This window comes from Pteropus alecto, unplaced genomic scaffold, assembly GCF_000325575.1.
Source record: "Pteropus alecto unplaced genomic scaffold, ASM32557v1 scaffold189, whole genome shotgun sequence".
Lineage (NCBI taxonomy): Eukaryota > Metazoa > Chordata > Mammalia > Chiroptera > Pteropodidae > Pteropus > Pteropus alecto.
In genome coordinates this window covers 4,423,375-4,432,651 of record NW_006442117.1, presented here as the reverse complement: position 1 = coordinate 4,432,651, position 9,277 = coordinate 4,423,375, and the positions used below count along the sequence as shown (strand labels likewise).

Genomic DNA, 9,277 nt, shown 5'->3' with positions numbered 1-9,277 from the left:
GATAAAAAGAGGGAGTATCTATCATGGGTCACCTCCATGAATAATACATATGGGTCACACTACTTCAACACGAGTAAGTGAATACAGTAAAGATCACGAGCTGCACTAAAATCGATGCTACGAACAGATGACTCCAATATTCAAAACCGTCGAAGGCACAAATTTAAGCTATGCCCTTGATAAATATTGATTTGCTCTAATTTATCTTCTTTTCTATTTATTTTTCCCAACAAGCGACACCAGCACTGTTTGCCTTTGTTTTAATGCTAAATCGTTCCAGAAGCGAGATTAGTTTTTCCGTTTGGGCAGCCATCCGAAGCACGTTATAGTCCTCTCCATTTCCCCCTTTCCCAAAGCATGGCGACCAGCTCTGGTGACGGTCCCATGAGGGCCGAGGAGACGCGCACCTGGGAGCATGTGCTCGGTTCTTAAAATCAGCTCAATTTCAGTTCGAATGAGGAAAGGAAGGACGCGATACAAACACAGGAAATCTGAGCCAGGCTCGAGCAAATGACTTTCCTTCCAGATTGAAAGTGACTGTACGTCTATATACTTTGGAATAGTCTGAAAGAATAAATCACCACCCGGTGGTGTCTAGGGTACTAACTAAATAAATGGGACTTTTTCTTAAAGGAATATGTCTGTGTCTGTTTGGGCTGATTTGTCCTTGGTCGCTTTCGTGAGGTCGATAAGCCTTGTCTTGTCCGAGACAAGCAGTATCCGAACATCTGAGCAGTGTTGCTCCTGGTCACACCATAGACCACATGATGGATTGTGCGTCGTGACTGGCTGATGACTGTGGGCAAAACACTGAGCATCTCCTGCATGGCGGTCTGCCCATCTGTGGTGCAAATGGGTGTCTCGGCGTAATGGCGAGGGTAAGGTGAGCTAGTGGGTGTGAAAGCACTTTGAAAAGGATAAACCACACTCTTAAAAAATAACCATTTTAATGCAGTTTGTTTTCCCCTGTTTTAAGGGTGATTCCTTTTAGAATATTAACTGTTTAAACATTACCTGGAAATGTACGTTGCACGCGTTAGTCAGGATATACATATACACACGCATATGGGACTATTCTGATTTTGTGCATCTCACCTGCACTACGCAATACGTATCTAGGTGATGCCAAACCCCTATATTTGGCTGGAGTGTACACATCTACCTCTAACCATCACTGAATGTTTGGTCAAGGTTACTTCTATACTTCGGAATTTCTTTATTCTTTTCTTTATTTTTAGGTGAGGCGACTCTTGGTTGACCTCACAGATTGCAAGGACCTTGTCAGCCTACAATCCCTTATTTTTTTATTTTTTACGCCTACAGTACCTGGTCTTCCTAGGTGGTCTCCCATCCAAGTAATAACCAGGCCCGACCCTGCTTAGCTTCCAAGATCGGCCGGGCTCGGGCTTGCTCAGGGCAGCATGGCCGTAGACTATACTTTGGAATTTCTATAGGAAGAATGTGACCAGGACCCTATAGCACCAAATTTACTTCCTCCGTGATGCAAAAAAGCATCCAATGAAGTTAAGCTAATTTTTAAGCAAATTGTTAAAATAAGTGAACAAATTTCACAATTATTAATAGGAGACAATGAGTATGCAGTCAGGTTTAGAAACTGAAACTACCAAAATTCTACATTTGAAAAAAACGAAGGCAAGAGTTTAAGTTCAACACTAAACCCACCTAACGCTGGGCGAGGTTGCGGTGAACGAGGCGCTGATTTCGTCCACTCGGATGCTGCGAAGTCACCGCGGCCCCGAGTCAGCCCAGAGCTCCGCCACATCGCATAGTTACCATCTCTTTTTATTTTTTGGTGAGAAACTTAAGATCTACTCTCTCAGCAGCTTCAAGTATATGACGCAGTTTTTAACTGTAATCGCCATGGTGGACATTAGGTCCCAGGGCTTTCTCATCGAACCGGAACATTCGACCTGTTGCATCAAGCCCAGGAGAGCCGGCTGGCTCTGCGGGGCCCGTTGGGCTGTGTGCTGAGGTTCAGTGACAAGGACTGAGCTCTAGAAACAGAAATACAAAAGCGGGTCTTGAAATGCTGATGAAAGCTGAGTCCGTGCGGACGGCACATGGGGGGTGGCGCTCTCCTTTCCTGGCGGTATCTGAGGGGATCATGGAAAACAACCTCCTCTAGTGCTTCAGAGGGTCACGCTGAGCTAACGAAGGGCCTGACGCCTCGCCACACTGTCAGAGTCCAGTCTGGGCAGAAGTCGGTATTCCTTTTCCTGAGGTACGTTACTTTAAAATGTTTGGATTTAAAGAGTTGTCGATTCTTGTATTTTCCCTACTCAGAGCAGACCAACAATTGGTTAAATGAGGGCCAGCTGGTATTGTTGATGAATTTTTTTTGCAGGACCCCAATCTGTCATCTTTTGTCACCAGTGTGTGAAGTGAACTTTAAAATCAAAGTATAGATTTACTCACTCTCTTGTACATCCATCTTTATGGACTATTTTTGCCAAAAAGCTGCCTGAGACATTCTGAGCGAGGATGCTCAGAAATATCTCCCCTAATTCTATACTTATCCATCATGACACTTATTGTTTTTATATATAAAAACAGTGCTGGTCCATCTTTTCTGCTGCCAAAGTGCGTCCACAGAATATGGGTTCTGTTCATGCTGTGACGGATTTGTTAAGAATGACAGAGAAGAGAGCAGCTTACACAATCCCCAAAATGACACCATTCAATTATTTTGATAAAGTGCAATCTTTCTACGTGGGTAAACCATTTCTACCAATTCTACTTATCAGCTCCTCTGGGATTGTTGTTAGCTAGAAAAGAATAAGATGTGTGAACCTAGAACCCAGGAATGGATCTCGAGAAGTTGGGAGGCCCAGCGATTGGTCAGTGAAGAACCCGAAGACCACGACAGAAGGGTCAACAGCATCCAAGACAACGAACTTCATCGCTGGGCATGAAGCCGTTGCTTGCTGCACTGGCCTCCGTACCCAGACGGCAGGGAGGGACACAGGAAGAGGCATGCTACTGCGGATCAGCAGGTGACAGGTCTAATAATAAGGGAGCCTACAGACGAGGCTGGTCCTGGGCTGCTGCGAGACAAATAGGTCTCCACGCCACTTGCCGGAATCTTCAGAGTTTACGTAGAGGCCTCGACGAGGCTCCGTTCAGATGGTCTCCACCATTCTGCACTCTCTCAGGGCTGTGTCCTGGGACACCTCCCAGTACCTGTTAGGTCAGTGATGAAAAATAAAATCAGTGACATTAAAACAGGGAGATGACAACTGTTAACGCCCAGTCTTTGGGGAAAAATGTGAAATTAAATAAAATGATCTTGTTCTGAAGAATAATTTAATTCTAAAATGCTTAATGGCCTCATTTTTGTTATTTCCTGCTTAAGCCGTTCATTGTTCATGCCTGGATCTGTGCACAATGGGCAAATGAGAGACGATGAAGCATACATTTAGATTTATTTCCTGAAGGGGGCAGAGTATGCCACCCCAAAATACGACCCTTTCGCATAATGATTATTTTGAATTGAAGTTACATGAGAAATAGCTGGTTCAAGGACACTGGTCCTTCTTGATTCTCCTTTGTCCCCTGAAAGCAGAAAATAAATACCCCGTGTGAGAGGTACCAAGGGAAGAAGGCATCTTTGTCACAACAGATGGTGAATTTAGGGCCAACAAAGCTGTATAAACAAACCTCGTTACTGCCTCAGAAATTTACCAGCCAAGCCCAAACCCCTCTGTCCTGTCAATTCTTCGAAAAATTGTTTTTGTCTAAAAGGTAGAAAAGCTTCCTGCTTTGGCCACTTCTTTAAGTCTCCTATTTTTATGGAACTTCCAAACATACAAAATTAAATTTGTTTTTGCTAATCTGTCTTATGTGAATTTTAGTTTTAGATCAGCCAAGTAACCTAAAAGGGAAATTTTCCCCGCCCCTACATCCCATTTAATGTAGGTGAGTGTTTTTGGAAAACCGTAAGAAGGCATCTTTAACCGGCCTGGAAATAGCTTGATTTGAAATGTAAAAGACATTACTTAAAGTCAAATATTCAATAGATTTTAAGTTTGTTTTGTAGTATTTCTAGATGAAATTTTAGTAGATTAATATCTCTGATCAGGTAAATTTTGGTCAGAGAGTAAAACGTGGGGTCATGTGATCTCCGTTCCCTTCAGGTCGTTTGTCCATTTTCGAGTTCCATTCTGAACGTGAAAACTCTTCTGTCTCCACGTTCTGTTCCGTTCTGTTTTGTTCTCCGGTCCCTCCTTCATTTCCTAACATCTCCCAGTGACATGACCCTAAGCAGGAAACTAAATGCTGCAGTTTGATGCCTCTGTTCACCTGAGGTCCCCAAACAACCGAGCCACGTGATGAAAGCATCTGAAGCTCTAAGTTAACCATTTATTGGGGATGAGAATCCTTCTATTGGCTTGAAAAGGCCTCATTTCTTTCTCTATTGGATTTATTTTCAGACATCTTAATGTATTTACTCAAAAGAACGGCCTTCCTTCCTCATTTATTCAATAGCTCTTTATTGAATTCCTGTTGTGCGCTAAGAACATAAGGCAGTGAAATTTCAGACAAGGTCCGTCCTGCCATCTTGAAGGCAAATATCTCATCTCATCAAAGTTCAGCTTCGGATTCATCCCTTTCCCGGCCTCTGCCTCCAGAGTTCCCACGCCTCAGGCTTCACTGAAACAGTCTAAGTTGAAACGACTTTCTTAGATGATTTCTCGCCTCCTTATTCTAGCCTTTCTGAATTTCAAATACACGTACATGACTTTAAGGAACACAGTCACTTTCCCCACTTTCTCGATCTGAGCGGAGATTTATCATTTCTCTAGCATCAGAGGTGGAGGAACGTCATCTGGGAGACCGTTTGCTGCTCACCGCGTCGCAGAAGGAAGTCTCATTTCGCGGTTCCTCTAAGACGCTTCCAATTTTTGTTTCGCGAGAAATTATTCTGAAGTGTGTTTCAGGGGTTTTCAAGATGAACTTCAGTTTTTCAAACTAACAAACACCGTGGCTTCGTTAGAATTTGAGGTCGGTGACTTTAAAATAGACCCCCTCCTGTCCAAAGCCCGGGGTGGGAGCAAGGACAGTCCTGAAGCGGAGACCGCGTGTTACAGCGACAGCTCCCAGCTCCTCAGTGTTTCGGCTGAAATAATTCAATTGAGACTCAAGCCTGCTCTCATCTAGGCATATTTTTATATAACTCACTCACTAAATTACCCCAGTCCCAAAGGGCCTATTGGAGGGAAGGGAGTGCCCCCGAGGTACGGTTTGGATGGGAAAACAGAGCTCTGCCCCGTGTCGCTAGTAAATGAAAGATTTTTATCTCCCTTTTACATCAAGGCAAAAATATCAGCGAACGGCTCTTAAGAGGTGAGCGCGTTAGGAAGGTCACGTGATGTGGAGGAGATAAACCTTACCCCAGTCCCAAAGGGCCTATTGGAGGGAAGGGAGTGCCCCCGAGGTACGGTTTGGATGGGAAAACAGAGCTCTGCCCCGTGTCGCTAGTAAATGAAAGATTTTTATCTCCCTTTTACATCAAGGCAAAAATATCAGCGAACGGCTCTTAAGAGGTGAGCGCGTTAGGAAGGTCACGTGATGTGGAGGAGCTAAAAAAGCGGGGCCGAATGATGGACGCTAACGCGGCTCCGCCCTGCTCAGTGCCGTGGCGGAGCCAGTGCCATTTCGGGGTGACTTGCTGGCGGCCGAAACACCCACAGTGAGACGCCGGGCACTTCACGCGTGTCATTATGCTGCAGTCGCCTTGCGATATCGGGCTGTGGTCGTCGCAGTGTCAGGCGGCACAGCTAAACGCTTTAAGCCTGCGCTTTAACCGTTGTCGCCTCAGAGCCTAATATCCATCCTCATCTGCTCTTCCTTGACTCTCAGAAGCTGCCCCTCTGGCCTCCTCCTCTTCCCGACTGACTTCTCAATATTGGAGCGACACCGGGGTCCATCTGGGCCCTGCTCTCCGTCGTTGTTTTCTGTTTCCATTTACTGACGGTGTCTTTTGGAAACGTTAGCTTAGGACCACTTTGGGGTCTAGAATGGGGAGCGTGCCCTTGGGCCTGGGCGTGGTAAAGGAGAAATTATAATGAGAGAACTCCAGTTCTGGGGCTATCTTTGGGGTTCCTGGGGTGTTCTTTCTCTCTCTGAAAATTGCCCCTCATAGTGCCGTCTCTGCTAAAATTTTGAAAGTTATGGAATTCCCTTAAAGGGAGACGTTCTCTATACTCTCTGCCCCGAAATAGCTCTCCCTTCTCCCCAATTCCCTGTCTCTTGATAAATTCTTAGAAAGCCAGTCCTAAGCACTTACAGATAATACGCTAATGCGGACACTGGGTCCTCAGGTTCAATGAGGATCAAACTCAAACCCTCGTTGGCTTGTCGGATTTGTTAGCAGAAAATTATGTTCCGTGGAAAGAGAGAGCGGGGACGTGTATTTTGTTGGTAGGAAGGGAAGATGCATCCAGAACGTGGAGCATGAAGCCAGTGGAAGTTCCTCAGCTGATGACGTGTCCACCTTGCGTGGGGCTCAGAGTGACCACGGCCGATGGCCCTCCCCAAGGACACCTGGTCACTGGCCGGAGTAAGCAACGGGTGCCAGGCTCTCGAGTGGACGAGGGGCGGTATGATTATTTGTCAACACTTCCTTGTTTTAAAACTTCTGAGCTTTATTTTTTTCAAAATTGTTAAAGAATTTTGAAACATGAGTGTGCTTGATGGGTTCTACTCAGTGGCCGGAAGTCCGTGCATGAGCCAGCTCCCCAGCAGCGAGGCGACCTTGGTGGGCACACACGCCACATGCCAGGGGAGGACGCGGTTTTGGCCTCGACTCGAGATCTGGCACGAAGCTCCGACCCGTCGTGAGCAGCCCCGGGGAAGATCGCACCGCTGGGGAGCTGAGAACAGGGCTGTTTTGGACAGAATCGGAGTCACCTGTGCCCCGAGAGCAGCAGGGCTAAGCTCCCCTTCACGGGCAGGGTGTGACGCATGCCGTGCAAGGGTGTCGTTGCTTGTGGAATAAACAGAACCCCTTCAGCCAAAGTGGCCTCTGCTGTCGCCAGCCAGGAGCCAAGCAGGTCTGCCACTGTGCTCTCGCTGCCTTCCGTGAGACATGGGCAAAGGAAAATACTCTGCCCTCCTTAGAAGTCAGTGTTTTGGTGTAAATATCTGCATGTTTTGTTTGCGGGGGGCATGTGTTCTGCCTTGGGGGGTATAAAGTAACATTCCTAACGCTCTCAGGGTTCCAACCGCAGGTACACTGAGCGCACAGTGACCGGAAGCCCAGGCTCTAGTCAGGTGTCCATATTCAGGTCCCTGCTCTGCCGCCTCCCAGCCACGTGGCCCCGTCTGTATCAGCCTCCGTTGTAGTAGCCCCTGCTCAGCCCCCTCAGAGCCGGTCCGTGGCCGCACGCGCGTCCCCACGCCGAGCACAGCGGGCGGCTCTCCTTCCCGCACGTGTCACTCACCCTCACGCTCCACGACTCTCATGTAAAGGTCACAACCGATCGTCTGAGATGGCTGCAGTCAAAACGCCCATTTTACAGGGGAAAAGGTGAGGCTTGGGACGGTTGCCTGGGGTTACAGAGCTAGAAGGTGGCAGCAGTGGCATCAGTCCCGGGTCGGTCTGACTCCAATTCAGACACAGCCAGGTGCGTCATGACCCAGGTAACGTGTGGTGGCCGCTCCTCAAACGTGTGCCAGACGTCTCAACGGGGTTTCAGAGAGACTGGACTGTCAACGAAGACAACCGAACCACACATAACAAAAGGAAGCACAATAGACATAAAGGCCATCGAAGCCCTGTCACACTTGATTCACGGGAGATGGGAATGACCCACTCGAGGCCGTGGCGTCTCCCAGCGTGCCAAACAAAAGCAGACCTGAGGAGTCAGACGGAGCAGCACGGCGCTGAGGGCACGAGACGCAGTCGCTGTCCTTAAGCAGATGGGGATCTGGCTGGACGGATGTTACACACTGTGTCATACATGCAAGACAGTCACCAGTGGAGTGACACTCCGTGATCGGCCCAGGGCAGTGCTAATCGAGCAAAAATTTCACAGCAAATGATGAGCACAGGCTCTTTGAAATAGCGAGGCGACTCGAATGGGTCGATGCTAAACGCTGTAGGAGTCTGAGCTGGGGCGATAAAAACATCACTACAGAGCTAAGGTGTGAACCGAGTCTGGAAAGAAGGAAGAGATCTGGATAAACGGCCGGGAGACAGAAAGGCATTCCAGAAAAAGGAGGCATGACTTGTAGGGGTGAGGTGGGGGTATAACATGCCTGGGGCACAAAAGGGGCGCAAGGTCAAGGGCGAAGACAAAGTGGCTGGAGAAGGTCAGGCATCTGCTTGTGGGAGGCGTTCAGGTCACAAAGCGCTTTCGCAAACGAGCGGTCCCCTGCTAACGGTGGAGTGACGCTGGGTCGTGTTAGTGTTGCCGCTGGAAAATGCAAGCGGCAAGTTAGTAACCGTGTCGGTGTGCATCACATTCTAGCAGGAAAAATACAGCATTTAGATTGGAATGTTATGGCTTATGCCGAAATTTGCAATTCATCTTAATAGGCCCCGTTCCCTGGGAAGGCCTCGCAGGGCGCCTCTTCCTGGGGTGTTTGTTATTGACTTGGGGAGGGGGGAGGATGGGGAAGTTATGGCTTATGAGAAAGTTAGATAAAGCCAGAATTCTATCACAGAATATTAACGGTGACCGTTACTGTGTGGCGATGGCATAATATGGGAGACTCTGTGCTAAGCGCTTTATATACATGATTTGATCTCCGCGAGGTCCCTGTGTGGTAACATTGTTTTCTGGCTCAGGACAGCAAGCACCGCGCTCAACATCACTGCGGTCCGAAGTGGCCGAACCGGGTGAATTCAACGCGAAGGCCTCTGAACACTCAGCACGGGGAGACGGTCACACGCCGTTCACTGTCCGCGGGCTGCGCGTCCCCTCATCAGCGGACTCTGTGGCCTCCCCCAAAGCTGCTGATTCCGAAATAACGCGGGCGGTCGCACAAGAAACCCGAGCTCCCCCAATGAGGCCGTCACTACGAGGCAAAGACCACCGGTGACAGCTGCCTCCGGGGGCGCGTCGCGGCCTGGGCTCCCCCGAGGAGAGCGCCTCAAGTCTGGGGGAGATGGGGGGCAGACTTAGTAACTCGCGGAGAGCGCGTGGGATCAGGTGAAGGGGGTGGAGCGACGGGGATCGGGGCGACGGGAGGATCAGGGCCACGGGGCGGGGGCCGGGGGGTAATCGAGGCAAAGGAGGGATGGGGCGACGGG

General features: G+C 48.7%; 1 pseudogene; it reads right to left on the bottom strand.

Moving 5' to 3' along the window:
* Positions 1 to 1,314: 1,314 nt before the first annotated feature.
* On the bottom strand, positions 1,315 to 1,433 carry LOC112470071 (annotated as a pseudogene).
* Between the last annotated feature and the right edge of the window lie 7,844 nt (positions 1,434 to 9,277).